The sequence below is a fragment of the Euprymna scolopes genome, chromosome 14 (assembly GCF_053919585.1).
Source record: "Euprymna scolopes isolate OS-2025 chromosome 14, ASM5391958v1, whole genome shotgun sequence".
NCBI lineage: Eukaryota > Metazoa > Mollusca > Cephalopoda > Sepiida > Sepiolidae > Euprymna > Euprymna scolopes.
The window spans coordinates 30,793,621-30,811,307 of NC_136495.1; the positions used below are offsets into that span (position 1 = coordinate 30,793,621).

Genomic DNA, 17,687 nt, shown 5'->3' on the forward strand with positions numbered 1-17,687 from the left:
AGTGTGAATTGCATTGTAGATAACTTAGTGTTGATTTCATAAAAAATATTTATATAATGGTTTGAATTAAAGTCAAGTTTCATGGTTCAGTTGTGCTCTAAACAGAAACATTCGTTTCAGATGCGCTCCTGTCATATCAAATAACCTAGTGTTGATTTTATATGTCTGACATTTCTGCTTTGTCGATGATAACAGATTGGATTTAAGTTTAAAATGAAAAGTCAATATCATGATGAAATTTTGCTTTTTAATTAGAAACATCCATTTCGAATGCACCCCTGTCATCTCCAAGAACATACTGTTGATTTTATATGCCAGGCCTTTCTGCTTGTGTGGTAATAAAACTTCTTAAATCTACTTGTGATGTTAAGCTGTATCAAGTGTTATCTTTTGTCTAAATCGTGTGTTCTTTCTATTATCGGAGTTTTTCGATTATCGGTACTTGCTGTAAACATTCTGATACAAACGCTCTCTAAGAACACTACCAGATAGACAATGTACTTTTGTCTAAAATTTCATAAAAATCGACCCAACCGTTTCGGAGTTTATAGCAAACGAACTCAAACACACACATACAAAGTTTCTTTTTATATAATAGATAGATAGATAATTGGAAAGAATCAGAAAAAGCAATTAAATTAGAGATTGCTGAAAATACTAAATACCTTTGAGTTAATTAGGCGATTTGTAAAGTCGGGGAGATTTAATACTCAAAACGATGAGTTACAACAATTTGTAATTGGCTTATTTTTGTTATTTACTTTCTAAAACAAAACGTTCCAGCTAATGATAAAGATAACAAAAATATCTTCAAACATGTCAATCCATACAATAAGAAAAAAAAGCATAAAATGATGAAGCCAAATTTGGAATTAAATTTCATCGTCATTCCTGCGCCTGTTTTTTATAATAAATGTACTTTTCTGCTGCTTTTCATGATTCCATACTTGGTTGAAGAAGGCGACAGGGCTCTCTGAAAAATATATAGAGGATAAAAATTACTACCGGAACAGTAGTAGAAACTCGCTATGAAGCAAGCGAACAACACAAGATGTTGTATTTGAGAGAAACAGCTTACCTTATAGGATTGTATATACTGATGTGTATTTGCTGTTTTCTTTTTTGATAAAGTCAATGCCAAGGGATAGATTAAGCGCCTTCATAGGGCTTTCCTCGTCTGAGTTTTATAGGATGGTGCTTTTGGGGAGGGGGTATTTAATAGCATGTATTTTAAAACTTTATATAGTCATGTTTTGGAGTATTTCGTCTTATAGATAATATTCGGTCATCAGGAGAGAATGCACACCGTTTCGGGGCCTTCCTCTCTACGGCTTGTTCGCGTATCGCCCCCCTCACTGATGTGAGGCCCAATTATCTGCTCAATACAGTTAAAGGAAAAGACGTTTGATAATTAACGGCTCTTGTTACGAGCAACGGCTTTGCGCATGTCGTTCAATGTCCAAAGGCTACGTCTGACATATTGTTGGGACGTGCACATATCGAAGAAAATAATGATAATATTAACAATAATAAACAATAATAATAACAACAATAATAATAAAAGTACTATATATATATGTATATAACTAAAGGTATATATATATCCATAACATTAATAATAATATATATATATGTATAAAAGGAAGCAAAATACTTATATATTTAAGAACATACTATAAATAAAGTTTGACAAAAAGATTCCATAGTTCAGCAAGATACACCTGAAGAAGTGCAGATATCATGTTACATTCACCGAAATGTTGTGAAAATGACACTCATATTTAGAATAGTAGTTCGAAGAAGCCAAATAATGCGAATCTCCACTGTTATATAAAAAGTCATTTTGTGAGAGAGTTTCTTCCTCATAGGTTCCTACACAGCCGTGCCTATCCGATGCAAATTTCACACAGAGGTAATTTATATGTCTAGCGGTGTTCTTGGATATGTTGTCTATAGACATTCGTTCGATAAATATCGAAAATTGAAAATACCCGATCTTAATAATAGTCTTATTTGTCTTATAGCTGAAAATGAATTTTTACAGTGGAATATTTTAAGTTACAACCGCTAAAGGAAATAATAAAATCTCAGCAAATCATTTCTTTTTATAAAGAAAAATGATATATTGTCATATATCATTATTATTTTTTTATTATTTTTTACTTTTTCTTATTATTTTTATTTTTTTTTTTTATTTTTGCGAATTAGTCCACCGGACAAATTATTCCTGGTAATATATATAAATAATCAATAGAGGATTGATTCTATAATACTACATACGCAATCTGCATGAATTAAAATACAATGTTTAAGCTTATTGTAGGACCAGGCAACGCCGGGCGTCCAGCTAGGAGAGTATATAATTATCGTTTTCAAATCAACAAATATCTGTAGATGTAGCCTTGGTCCTTTCATAGCACCGTTTCTTTTATTCCACCGGGTTTCACATAATCCTTATCCTCAAATTGTTTTTAGCTCTAGTGCTTGCTGAAACATTAGCAAAGCAAAACTCAGAACAGCATTTTCTCATATTCAAAGATCGTCTCCATTACGCCAATTACATAGCAATTATAAATCACTGCAATCGCAATAATTCGCTAGGCTTTTAAATAAACCCGCGTTTATAGGATTGTCAATTGTAAGTAGGCCGCACTATATCGGTTCGGCTTCGTTTTCTAGGCGCGCCAGCTACGCGACATGTCTGTTCAGCGGACGTTATCAAATTCTAGCCTCGACGAATCACGTCCATAAAAATGCCGCAGCCGTGCTCGTCTTTCAGACCATCCCCGGCTATCTCTTGGCATCTGATTGCAAATCACTGTAAGGTTAATCAAAGTTGAAATAATTGCATCGATGAGTTACGACCGTTCGATGCAAATTGCAATGACGTAAATCGGTCATCAGATACGTTAATTTTCGTTCTTTTTCTTTTTTCTTTTTTAAATATTTCTTTCTATAGTTTTCCTTCTAGACTTTAGGAATTGTATATTTGGTTTCAGTGAATAAAGTATTGGCGTTTACTGTTGCATTTTTTTAATTGAGTTCTTTTTTTTTCCATCTGCATTGTCTACTGTCGACAAACTTTAATTGCTTTTAGAATGTTGACTTTGATCTTTTCTTTATAGAACCATACCTATCTGAATGGCTTTGACTTTTTATATGCATTCATTAAACAATGGTCACGCACACACAAATATATATACATATATATACATATATCTTTACATAGTCATCACCACATATCAATGCCCAGAGACCACTAGAGGATAGGGATTAAGCGTGCCAATTGGACAATAGGGTAATCGTTAGTAATGGAAATTGGTAAATTTCTTAACTTAGGTGGAACGGCTCACTAAGACCTTCTTTACGTTAGACTTGAAGACAATCAGATTGTAGTTAGCTGGAAAACAAGAAAACGGAAGAGCGTTCCAGTAACGTGCACTTCTAAGAAAGAAGCTTTGTTCATGGAATCTAAGTTTAGGTTTAGGCACAGATTAAGAGGGGGAATTATTGATAACGTTTTCAGCTAGGCGAGTGTTTGCTGTGAAAGTTTGGCGAGGGGGATCATAGATTAAAGCTCAGTCGAGCACTTTCCATGAAAATAACGATAAAGCATAGACAAACTCGCAACATCTCTTCTATGAGATAGAGGTTGCAAGGAAGAGAAAAGAACATCACCTACGAGGCTACGAAGTCTATTTTGAACTCTATCAAGACAGGACGTCCTTTCTAGCAGCTCCTGCCCAGATGTGGCAACAATACTCAATCGTTGGACGTACATGGCTCTTATATAATTATAATTATATATATATATATATATATATATATATATATATATATATATATATATATATACATATATATACATGTTTATATATATATATATATATATATATATATATATATATTTACTATAATAATTAAATACCTACAGACACTAGTGTTTCCTCTTTTTGGGAATCTCCAGTGCAGGGTGGCAGGATTAACACTAGTCGATTGATTCGGGCCCGGCAACACAAGCCATCACTAGTCTGATTAGCAAGGACCGTTTCCATTCGGCTAACGTTAACCCCGTTAAATAACGTTGAAATTAAACATTTTATTTTTAAATGTTTTTCACGTCAGTCAGACAGTTATCTAATCATTATACGATGATCTATACATAAGAGCTAAATTGAACGACTTAATTCAACTGAAAGTGACTAACAATAACACCGCGTCTCTTAAACGCGCTGTCATTATTATTTACTATGATAATTAAATACTTACAGACACTAGTGTTTTATATTTTCGGGAATATATAACTTGGTGAGTTAGAAGAGGAGAGTAAATTCAATTCTATAAGAGGAATCTTATCGGGATAATATAAAGCTCAACAAGTTTCAATGGAGCTTATATAGGAGACAATAGGAGTTGAAAACGAATAGCGTTCAATATAATAACCCGACAACAACATCAATAATTTTATTGATTTATTTCGTTCCCGATGAATCCTCGCCAGAGGTCACATCCCCATGATGTTATCTTCTCCACTCTTCTGATGATAAGCATAAAGCTTCGAAATACCTTTTAGAGCCCCTTAATAAATGTATGTATACCCTTATTAAATAAATGAATGATCCTATATTTACTAATATATGGTTTTTGTGACTTCATTTTCCACTCTTATCGTCTCGTATATATATATATATATATATATATATATATATATATATATATATATAAGCGTAGTTTATCAGGCAACAATATTTACGAAAGAAACCCCGAATAACAAGAAATATTACGTAGGCATGACTTCCTTAGATTTCAAAACCCGATACTATCACCACAAAAGTACATTCAACAATAAAAAAACACCGTATATAAACAACACTAGCGAATAAATACTGGGAACTCAAAGAAAGCGGACATTCGCCGGTAGTCGAATGGAAAATAATAAGACAAGCTACCACGTGTAGGCATCTAGACGACCCATGTAGATTATGCCTCCATGAAAAATTTGCTATCCTGTACTTTAAAGAACCCCAACATCTATTAAACTGTAGAAGAGAAATAGCAAATAACTGTGTTCACAAAATAAAATTTTCTCTAGGATAGCGATACAAAATAGTTTTAAAACTAACAAAAACAATGGAAACAAATAAATAAATTAAATAAACCTGAATATACATAAACGATCACACATACATCTATGTATATATATCTATATATGTATATATGTGTGCATATATGTATGTACACATATATATATTTATATATAAACTAACAAAAAAAACACTAACCTAGCTTTAAAACAGATCCTTTGTCCGATAAAATGCATGCCCACTGGCTGATAGGAAGGGGCGCGGTGGATACTAGAAAGCTGATTGGTAAACTAAATACTCAATAGAGGAGGGCCATATAAAAACGATAAACAACCACAGAATTCGCGCATAAGCCTGAGGAATCCTAGGCGCCGAATATTCAATGTAGCTTAATCGCCATATATATTTTATAAATTACTATATATATATATATATATATATATATATATATATATATATATATATATATATATATATACGCCTCAACAATTGATATGACGCGAGCTGAAGATTTGGAACACTTACGATTTGAGAAAAAGGTTTATTAAAGATAATTACACATATTTGATTACCGTGCAACAGTTAACACTGATTCAGGTAATATTTACTTAAAAAAACATTCTTTTTTTAAAAATCATTTTAGTGTTTTCTTTACAACACTTCAAATTGAGGAGGCAAAAAGAAAGTCCACACAATGGAAAATTGTTATTTAAATGTAACTTTACGACATTAATGCAACACAAATACAACAGAAACACAATGAACTAGTTAATATTTAGTAGCATAGCCCTTTTGCACTATGACAGCCTGCAATCTTTTGCGAAATCCTTGAATTAGACTGCAGCAATACTCCGGGGAAAAGGCATCCCACTTTTCTTTAATTTTTATCCAAAGTTCTTCCAAATTTGAAATGTTATTATTGCGTAGCTGCTGCTTGATGTAATGTCATACGTTTTCGATAGGATTAAGGTCTGGAGATTGTGAAGGCCAATCCAAACACGGAATATCATGCTCTTCCAGGAACCTCTTAACATTGCCAGCTGTGTGAATGGGAGCATTATCCTGCATGAAGATGGGATTATCATCCAAATTCCAATCAACGTAGGGTAGAAAATGGTCAATCAACATATTAATGTACTTGGTCGAATTGATTCGACCTGGCAAGCGAATAATAGGCCCTGGATCATTGGTACTAATAATGTCCCACGCCGAAACTGAACCTCCACCACCTTGCAGCGATGAAACTGAGCATCTAGGATTAAATTCTTTGTCTTTCCTCCGAAGTACGTACTGCCTACCATCACTGCCTAGCCTATTGAACTTTCTTTCGTCGCTAAAAAGCACTTTTAATCAATATGAAGAATCAGGACGTCCAGACGGCGCTTTCTGTTCTTTACAGAAATCATTGGCTTGCGTCTTGCAAAATATCCTTAAATTCTTTTAATCTGTTCTTGACAGTAGAAAGAGACCATTTTTAACAAGGCTGCACTTCTTATTGGATTTGAAAGGCCGTTTCAAATCGGTTTCTTAGGCTGTGGATCTTGATAGCATTGTCTTCCCTGTTAGAAGTAAATCTAGTACAACCAGATTTAGGGGCATCACAAACACTCCCGGTGTTTTAGTGCTTTTGCACAATCTTTCGTACTGTTTTCTCATCACATGTCAATCTGCGGACGATTTCTCGATTGGATGAACCAGAAGGTGGAGATTAATGAGCTCCTGACGATCCCTAAGAGAAACTCGTGTCATATAGACTAAATGTTACATTGTATAACCTGGAACTACAATAATTATGATTACAGATGCTTTGTTGCTTGGTGTTAGATATTTTAAACTGATTTAGGGGCGATAATTTAAGTTGGTTTTAAGCGAATTTGTTGCTGCGGACTTTCTTTTTGCCTCCTCAATTTGAAGTTATTTTTTTTAATTGACGTGAACACTAGAATATTTCAATTAAAATCACATATGAATATGGACAAGCATAGAGGAATAAAAGGCGAATCAAATTAGGTATAGTTTGTTTAAACACCTAAATTAAATTTAGCTTAAATTTGCAATTTTTGAAAAAAATTACAAATGCGGACTTTCTTTTTACCGGCACTATATATATATATATATATATATATATATATATATATATATATATATAGTATAAAATATAAGTATGCTGAACAAGATTCACAGAAACGTTTGATTTTTTCTTCATAGAGTTATCAAGTACCCCAATGATCCATATTCTAGGGTACATTTAATAATACCAATAAGGATTGTATTAATTTTTTAGCAATTAAGGCATTCATTTTATTGCCTGGATAAACACCATTATTTTGCAAATCCAACTTTAGTGTAAAATTCATTCGTTGGACGAACATAAACTATGTCTATTCTATCTATGTCTATTCTAGTCTATTCTATAATTTAAATGCTTTGTTTCTATTTCATTAACCGTTATCTTCTTTGGCCTTGTGATATTAAGCATTAATCTGGATAATCATTCCTAGTTAAGGAATAGTGTTTTACAAATGAGGTATACAAAGTCAATCTATTTCGAAAAAGTTTGCTATAACTTTCCATTTGAATAATCAATATTTAATTTTATTACGCATATTTTCTCATGAATCATGCGACTATGTTATTTAGAATAGTAAATTGTAATCTTATTTAATTGCTTTTCCAAACATATTTCATATTTTATCAAATAAGAAATAATATTAAACCAGTTTTTGTTATCTTACTCTATTTTTAATTATTATTGGTTCCATTTTATATCAATAGTAAATACTACTAATAATACACTATTTAATTTATAACTGTTTAATGTTTATAATATTGTTGAATAAGTAAAAGTAATTTAGAAATGTTGTCACATCAGGTGACAATACATTTCGTTCACATCCGGTGATTAATAAAATGTACTTATTCACCCAGATTATATTAGCTCCCGCATTCGCTAACACAGAAACATTTACAAACATATCGAAAATATTATTCTTACTAAACGATGTTTTAGTAGAAAAAATACGTATATTTTGTTTGTCTGAACATTACACACGGAAAAATAACAATTCAGCGTAAGTAAATGTTGTTAGTTTAACAAAAACAAATAAAACTCTCATAATAGTTATTCTGTTAGTTGCCAGACACACAGTAAATGGTTTTATTTTCCCGTTCATTTTTATGTTTATTTAGAATAAGTCCGCGATTCCTCTGCAAAGGCAATACAAATTTTCGGTGTAACTACATAATAATAGCGAAATTCGAAATATTCAATATTGAATTTTAAAACAATCTAATGGTCTCTACCTGATTGTCATGTTACAGTAATGAATATATCCAAAAATTACGAAAAATGATTAAATAGAGGAAAATTCTTAACAAAAGTATTTTTTGACGAAAATTAGCAAAAATAACTGGTTTGGTTAAATAAACATCGTAGAGTTCAAATAGCGTTTAACTATTGCCAATTTTTTTTTATGAATTGTGCGATTTGCTTTGTTTTTAGCATAACTGAGTTACGTCCTCCCAAAGAAATATGGAGCGTTTTTTTACGACAAAGATCGACAACGCGTAATGAAGTAATATATACTACTTCTGACCTGCCAATTAAGAAGATTTCATTACGTTTAGTTAAGATTGACACAAAGTCAGCAGATATCATTTTTAATCGATTTTCTGATTTTCCAAATTTCACTATTGTAGTGTAGTTGCATAAAATGTTCTGATATTTTTATAAATTGATTCGAACAAGCAAATACTGGTAGGGAATTTTATTGTAATGTGTTTTAAGTAAGTTATGTGTTACTTTTTTTGTAAATATTCCTACGTGTTAACTATTTTGTACATATACCCAATCTTGGTTGATATGTCACGCTAAGCAGTTTCATCATTACCTGCTCAAATTTAATACAAACAGTATAAGAAAACCAATTCTTGTTCTTCGGGATTTTTTAGATACGGATTTATAATTCGTATTATTCTGACTACTGTTTTCATCTTGAATATTGTTCTCACAACTTTTCAGCTGATGCAACTTCCGACTTCCTTCAGATAAATCTTGTTGAACTCGGCAATCTTTCTGCCAAACTCAGGGATCTTTCTGTTAAACTTGGGAATCTGCGGGATCCTATATTTAATCAATGGAGTGGTTACCATGCTCTCGTCCCGTCAGCTATGATAGAGTTTAAATTCTGAGTAATTCGCAATTGTTTTTTTTAGTATTACCTGCACTGAAGATTGAACCTTCAGCCTCCAGAAGAGTATAACTTACAATTGAATTTACTAAGTACATGATCCATTACATCACACGTCAGTGTTGAGAAAATAACGATTAAGATTAGAACATTGGTTCGAATAATACAAATAATACGAATTCATATTCCCTGTCACTAACACATTCTTGTTTGGGAGTCGTAAGGAATAACGTCCTTTAATTTGGAATAAGTACTTTTTCCCATTATCCCGAGCAAAGGCAGTGATTTTAAACCCATTTATTATAATAGAAATATTACTGTATTATTAATAGTATTGATTGACTAAGATTATGTTGATTGCGAGCCAAATTCATGACCATGCAAATTAGGTAGCAGAGTCGTTCTCAATGAAGCTTATTATTTCAGTGCCATTATCCGTATTTCAGAAAGAGAATTGGCCAGTTTCTATGCACTATTCAAGTAGTGATTAGCAAATTGCGAAAATTGCTTGAAGTTTCCGTATTTTTTTAAATAGTCGTAGTGCTGCATAGAACTCACCAAGCTGGAGCCTTAAGAGGTCTGATCTCTTCGTTCTTAACAGCAATTATTAAACTACAAACATTGTTTTACCCCTTGCATCGTAAACAGCAATACTCTGCGGTTGCTATTTTACTATTTCAGTAGATTGATATGATATTCCACGCCTGCAACATGCAAATGCAGAGATGTCAACGGGTCCTGATATTGACCCCTCTTGGATTTTTATCATAATCCTAGTTGATGGGGAGTGTCTCTAATCCAGCTTGGTGCCTAACCTGCTGGCTATGTTTGACTTTGCCAGAAACAGAAATTTCAGTAAATATAGCTGTAACACTAAGTGTAACGTGACCGTTACTTTTTAACTGTATCGTTACATTTCAAACGTCTCGGGCCGATACGGTGTCTGGTACCATCGCAAAGGAGCAAATAAGTAAAAAAGGAAAAAAATACAAATCCGATTCGGCATTTTTTTACGGCAAATAAAATGCATTTATTCGTGGTTCTTCCAAAACAGCGCATTTCATTACATTTCAAATGTCTTTTCGTACATACATGTATTTTATAACTCTGTGTCAAATAACATGTTCTTTTTAAAAGTCTCTGTCCCCGCCGCCTGACGCTGGCCTTAGCTAGCGCTTTCTCGTCCTCAGATTCACACGTCCATCTTCGCAGGTTTTCACTTTGGTTCTCTTGCTCAATCACGTACTGTCATATTTTTTTCATTTTCTTTTTCTCCTTCTTCTTCCCGTGACGTCAACGTGTACACACTTGTTTGATTTACATATGTTATAAGACGGTCGCTGCTGTCTAATATTTTCGATAGCCAGCTATCCTACGGTTGCTAATGATTTTCTCACACGTGCCCACACGCGCTATGTTACCAGAAGAGCGCACCGCTTCGCTACATAAGTTGTTACTCCCCCTACCACAATGAGAATAGTGTTGAAGGAGGCGCGGTGTTAGGATAGTGGTATAACATCCTCCAACTGCATTCAGTCTTTTTGCAGTGGTAACCAAGTAGAAAAGTATACATTATATAAAGGATAATTTATGTTATCGGTTTGTTAGCTTAAATCCTTGGACATCGTGACTTATAATGAAGTGGTGTCGTCCGCAACATACAACGCCTGATAGTCTATCTCGTACAAACCAGATTTAAAGTCGTTTAACTTTAGTGATCTCACAAAAAAAAAACTGTGTTAAGGTGATTATAGGCGTACAGAAATGTATATTAAATACCCAGTTGATCAATACATACGGATTTATTTTTTCACTGTATTCTTACTGAGGCGACGTAATGTCGTAGATATCTAATATTCGAAGTAAGATTAATTTTCCTTTTAATTTGAGCTCGTAATTGGTATGTGTTGGTATATCTTTATTTTTTTCCCCGATCAATATTATATTTTTAAAATTAGATTTAGAAAAAAAAACTGAACAACGACCTTACCACTAAGCCACATATATTCTTTCTGTCACTAAAAAACCGCGTTCATCCGTAGCATGTCTGAACACAATATTTTAAAATAAATACATCATCTAATTATTCAATAGGAAATTATCAAATTAACGGCCACTTTTTCAAACTATATTTATGGTCCTGGATATGACCTTAAACTATAGTGGTGAGGCCCCAGGTTGCGGGCTTTGGGGAGTGTGGAGCAACCCTTTAATTACCATTGCTCCCAGGTCCACTCTGACCTGGAGTGGTAGTACCTGTTAGGGTTCCAACTATGGGTTAAATAGAAACCGATTTGAAAACAACAAATATATTCTATTAAAAAGATCTTCTTCAAAATCTTTGGATTCGGCATTAAATAACCCGAAAAGGGTTGATATGCCGTAAAACAAAAACACCCAACCAACCAACCAACATACATTTATTCCGTTCGAATGAATCAGAGACTATCGAAAACTACATTATCATAACGATTAATTTATGCATTTATGACCTAAACATTTCATGTTGCAGATATTGACAGTATGAGACTCTAACAAATTAACCTATGTCATGGACGTAGTCCGAAGCAGAGATTCGTCATAGAATTCCACCATACAAAATTATAAATAAATAAATCGATCAACATTCACTGGTGACTTTGACATTTACGAAGATGCAGTTGATTTCAGCACAGTTCGGTGGGTTGTTGATTTAAGAGTGACAAAGCGAGCTTCAGTCCTTTAGGACCGAGGCATTAAAACAGGCTTGCAAAAATGCATTGAGAATACTGGTGACAATGTAGAAATATGAATTCCGGAGCACAAAAGTTGCTCGTTTTAATGGTAGTGTTGCGGTTTCAAATCATTGCTCCTACAATGTCAACAAACTCGAATTCAAGACACGTCTTAAAACACGTCACGACATCGCGTGCTAAAAACAGAAACAAATTCTTCTTTGACAATAAAGAAAAAACATCAGCCCCAATTTTTCGCAATGAAACAAAATAACAAACTTTTTATTTTTAGACGGAGATTTAAATAAATACTGACAACAAACGTCACAAACAATTTTTCCGGTAAGAAATGCAGCTCAAAATTAATAATAGCCATTCATTTTGTAGCGACACAATCACTAACCGTGGACCCTGTAGCACGAAGGACTCCACATGAAGTTAGCAGAGTTCACAGCAAATCATATAGTTCGGCTCAAGAGTTATGAGTTGGCGGAAAAAGTCGTCCTAGCAATCAGAAGCAGTTGCAACAGTACTCAAACAGCCCTTTTCAAGGCTTTTTCACAAAAAAATTATGCAATTCAGAATTCGATGCACACTCAACTCTTTATGTTGCCTGCTTCCTGGGTCTACTTCGTACAGCAAGCTACTCTAATTAACGAACCTGCTTCACCTTAAGCTCATTATCAGCGACTCCAGCTCACTTCTGCAACTTCCAGCGACTCATCTCATTCCTGCAGCAGCACCTCCAGCTTACTCCAACGGTTCATAGCAAATTCCTGCAGTTCCCATTGACTCAAGCTTATTCCTGCAGCCTCTACCGCTTCCAACTCACATCTGCAGTGATTCTAGCGACCCCCAACTATCTCTTACAACTCTATCGCTTCCAAGCACCAGCTCCTGAGGGCCACTGACGTTCAGCTAACCGTATCAGCGTTTTTCGACGTTCGACTACTCGTTCCAGTACCCATTGACGCCCAACTTCCTGCTCCAGTTCCCACTGACATCCAGCTTCTTGCCCCAGTAGCCATTTACGTCAAGCTACCTGCTCCATTGCCCACTAACGTCTAGCTATACGTACCAGTACCCACTGACGTCCAGCGACTCGTACCAGTGCCCATAGACGTCATCATACCTCAGGGACGAAATAATTTCCTTCTTCATCTGATCGTGATGTCATAAATTTTGCCCTTTTTCTTGATAAAAAATAAAGCATGATACACGCGTCTTAAACTAAAATCCTGTGTTTATCATCTTTCTTTGCTATTGTCGTTACCCTTCGACTTGTGTCTACTATATTAGGTGTACGGTCGATTGGCACTACTGCTGTTTCGTAGCTATTCACATTTTTGACCTTTGAAAACTCTACCAAACTCCTCCACCAAGTTTGGGTCTAAAAACGTGAATGTTTAGATGTAGGTTACCTGGACATGGGTCAAACTTTTTAATATATATATATACATATACACATAAAGTTATGAACAGTACATAGGCCCGAGCAACGCCGGGTAGCCCCGCTAGTATATAATAAATGGAAGCATGCTCTTTTGTTTATTTTCCTGTTATTACGTAGTGTTTTAACTTTCACGTTTAAAGAAATTAATGCTTTTATTTATTGAACTGCAAGTAGTTACATGTTTATTAATTAAGATTAAAATATTTTTGTAATTTATATATTTTCAGGTTTTCCGGCCTTTGAAATAAGGTAAGCTGTTTTTTAAATTCCCTTTTCAATTACTAATAAATCTACGAATCTCTGGCGTAAAAATTTAGATGTTGCAAGGGAACACAGGTTTTAATCATGATATCTCTACATAGCCGATTCCATGAACAAAGCTTCTTTCTTAGAACTGAACGCCTGTGAAACTCTGTTCCGTCTGCCTGCTTCCCTCCGGACTACAACTTGGATGTCTTCAAGTCCAATGTTAACAAATTCCTAATGAACCGCCCCCTTAATTAAACACTTCATAAAATCTCCACACTAACGTAATGTACTTGCAATAAGCCTTATCCCTGAGTCGCTTCCGGGCCTTGATAAGTGGCGATCACTGTGTAAAAAAAACAAACAAAGCCACCATTAACCATGCCTGAACTATTGGACTTATGCATTTACCACTAGTCTCTCCCTCTCTCTCTCTCTCTCTTTCTCTATATCTCTTTCTCATTATCTCTCTCTCTCTTTCTCTCTCTCTACATATATTAATGAGAATTGTTTTGTATCTTGAGTGAAATTTCGAGGGAATTTCTTGGCATGAAGACGGAGTATCCCTAAAACGGATGATTAAAGAAACATGTACTCACATATGTAGCCATTAATGTTTGTATAAACAAATTGAATATAATTGCTATGTTAACTCATTTAGCACTTTTTGGTGGGCGCACTTCCATAATATATATAAAGGGGTTTGATTCAAAGAGCTTATCAAAGAGCAAAGTCAAATGGCCACCACGTTCCTCAGACTAGTCCCGACAGTTTCTTGTAAAGATATCTTAAAGAAAGAGTCTATATTAACAAACCTCAAACCCTGAAAGAATTTTAGGAAAAAATAATGAATGGAATAAGGGAGTTAATTCGCAATCCAGAGATTCTGCAATCTGTCATTAATGTTTTGGAAAGACCACAAATATGCAAAGCAAAAAATAAATAAATAAATAATGGGCAATATTTAAAAAAATACATTATTTTTAATAAATAAAGATGGTCTGAATTTTGCCTTTTAAAAACAAGCTTTCCAATGAATAAGTCAGATTGTGTTAAAATTACAGAAATATATCATCAAGAATAAAAGAATCTATTTAAGTTTTAAATCTTCCAGTGACTTTTTGGACAGCCTGTGTATACGTACATATATATACACGCATATATATACACATGCACATATATATATACACACACACATATATATGCTATTTATGCATCCATTTACATGTCGATACTCTAAAAATCAGCGCACAGAACTAAGCATATTAACCTGTCAAATATGTACATATTATAGTATTAGAGAAAGAATTAACTACCCGAATAGAAATAAAAAATGACGACCATCGAAAATTAGTATGTATATATATATATATATATATATATATATATATATATATATATATATATATAAATATATACTAGCAAAAGTAACCGTCGTTAGATGGATTCAAAAACAGCCTACAGAAAATGGACTCTGATTTATGAAAGTATGATAGGTTATGAAAGGGAAGGGTTGTAAAGAGATAGCTTCGAATTTGAGGGCATCAAAAAAAAAGCAAAATATGATGAAAGTAAAAATAAAATAGACAAACCCCATAATTTATTATACAATACCTGTTCACACTGAAACACTGATCACAATATTCTGTGGATCTATATTAAAAAACCTTATTAAACTTTGTGAAATAATCCATTCTATGGAGGTCAGGCGCGAACGAACACCCCATAATTTTCTATACCATATTTCTTCAAACTGAAACCTAATTATCAAAGTATACTTACGCAGATAGATATGAAAAGTCTTTATTAAAGTTTGTGCCTATTTCCATTCTATGGAGGCCAGGCGCGAACGCAGATCCCACAATTTTATTATACCATCCCTATTTAAGTTAAAACATACTTATCAAAGTATTATTATGTACATCTATATCAAAAGAACTTGTAAACATTTTTTTTCATACTTTGTGGACCAGGCGCTTATGCAGGCCACACAATTTTAATGAAGCATCATTATACCAGATCAAACATACCCATTCCTGTGTCTCGATACATCATCTATCATTATATGTGATCAGTTTTCTATAATAGTCAACCATATAGGAGCGTCTGTCCGCGCTCTTCTCAATAACTACGCCTTGGATTTTTTTTCAAATTTTGCACAAACATTAAATATGATATGAGTAAAACGTAACAGAACGGATTATCCGCTAAAAATACAGTTACCCCACCCCAGGGATGCCTTTTGTGTTTAAATGGCTAAAATTTACACTTTTGTCCTTATTATTGATGTCTTGGATTTTTATAAAACTTTCTGAAAAGTTGTAACTAACTGATTTCTTTATATTTTATTTTTGTCTATACTTCGCGATAACTCTTGGATGTGAGTCACGTTGTAATGTACCTGCAATCGGTAGCAAGATGCTTCCTGAACCTGTATGTTAAGCACATATTTGCCACAGCTAATGATGTCATCTGAAGTGTGGGCGACACTAAGTTGCGCTTCGTGGATCACCTAAAACACTAATGATCGAAATGTATAATCATTTTCGATACTGTTTCGTTTGATCTATTGTGAATTTAAAAATGAACCTTTTCTACAGTTAACTAAATGAGCCATATTTTAATAAGTGCCTTCATATAGCTTAAACCGTGTCTCACTTCATGCTATATGACCTCCACACTTTTACTTTATGAGATATCCATTTATCTAACTTTCGTTGTCATAATTCAACGTCTTAGTAAGAAAAGATGTAAGTAATAAAAAATAGGGTTCACCGTTAAAAGTGAATATCATCAGAAACTAAAATATTACAGAACATGCAGGCAGAGAGGGAGAAAGAGATTAATTTTCATGCTGTCTGTGTATTCATACTAATTTACAGGCATTACTAACTTTCTCTTCATTCAAACAATCTAAACTAGTTCACTCGTTGATACAAGTGATATATATATATATATATATATATATATATATATATATATATATATATATATATATATATATACTAGCAAAAGTACCTGTCGTTGACTGGGTTCAAAAACAGCCTACAGAAAATTGACTCTGATTTATGAAATTAGCACAAACATGGATTTAAGTGAGAAGAACTTTATTCAAGTAATATACTTAATATCTACAATTATCCTTTGCTCACTTGTACTAATAAAGAGGCCTCGTTGATATCTCTACCAAACCACTGGATGTAGCTTGTAATTAACTGTTACTATAATTTTAACTGAAATCTACAGTGATATTAGCTGCGGCACTAGGACTTTTTCTGAATAGATACGATGTTTTATCCCCAACCTTAATGACTGCCTAAAAATATGAATTCCGAATCACGAAATAATTGGTTCTCTTTACCTCCAAGATTACTGCATATGTCTAACCTGCATGCAAAATAGGGGGAAAGAAAGGAAGACTTTATTTTCTCCCAAGCTAAATCAATACTGTAAACTCTAAATCCAAATGAAACTTTACTGTATTTGAAAATAGTAAATAACCCTGACCCTTGAAATCTAACTATCTGCCCCCCACTAGCTGCCACTAAAACCCTACATTATACATACACCTTAGTAGTGGAATCCCTAACCTCCAGCTCCTAACTTTCACATACTAACCGCCTAACAGTCTTCACTAAACATCTATACATTTCTACCCCTGACATACATTAGAGTTCATTCCTAGCCAGTTTGGTACTTACCAGCCAAAGTATGCACTCGGATACAAAGCGATCTTCAGTACATAACAATTGCCTCTTCCTAGATGGTTTTGCAACAAACAAGACTAAACCAAATCCGATATACCCTGTCATGCAAAACTCTCTATGACTCTTAAATTAAAACTGAAATTATCTCCCCCTCAATAGTAGAAATACTGACACAACTTCTATTTGCACCTACTGAAAACTTGCCCAAATATCTATTTACATAATGTACCTCCAGTTACACCCTGAGTGTACTGCACCTACACCTTAACCTTCGTAAACCTAAATATACAGTG

The 17,687-nt window shown here is 33.8% G+C and overlaps 1 protein-coding gene across 2 annotated transcripts in view; it reads left to right on the forward strand.

The window, feature by feature from the left end:
• LOC145292927 (uncharacterized) overlaps positions 1-17,687 on the forward strand; it is an 825,634-nt gene that overhangs the window by 492,740 nt on the left and 315,207 nt on the right. For both annotated transcript variants that reach the window (XM_080139095.1, XM_080139094.1), the window contains exon 2: positions 13,669-13,690. The gene's annotated coding sequence lies outside the window, so the exon portion shown is untranslated. The remainder of the gene's footprint in view (positions 1-13,668; positions 13,691-17,687) is intronic.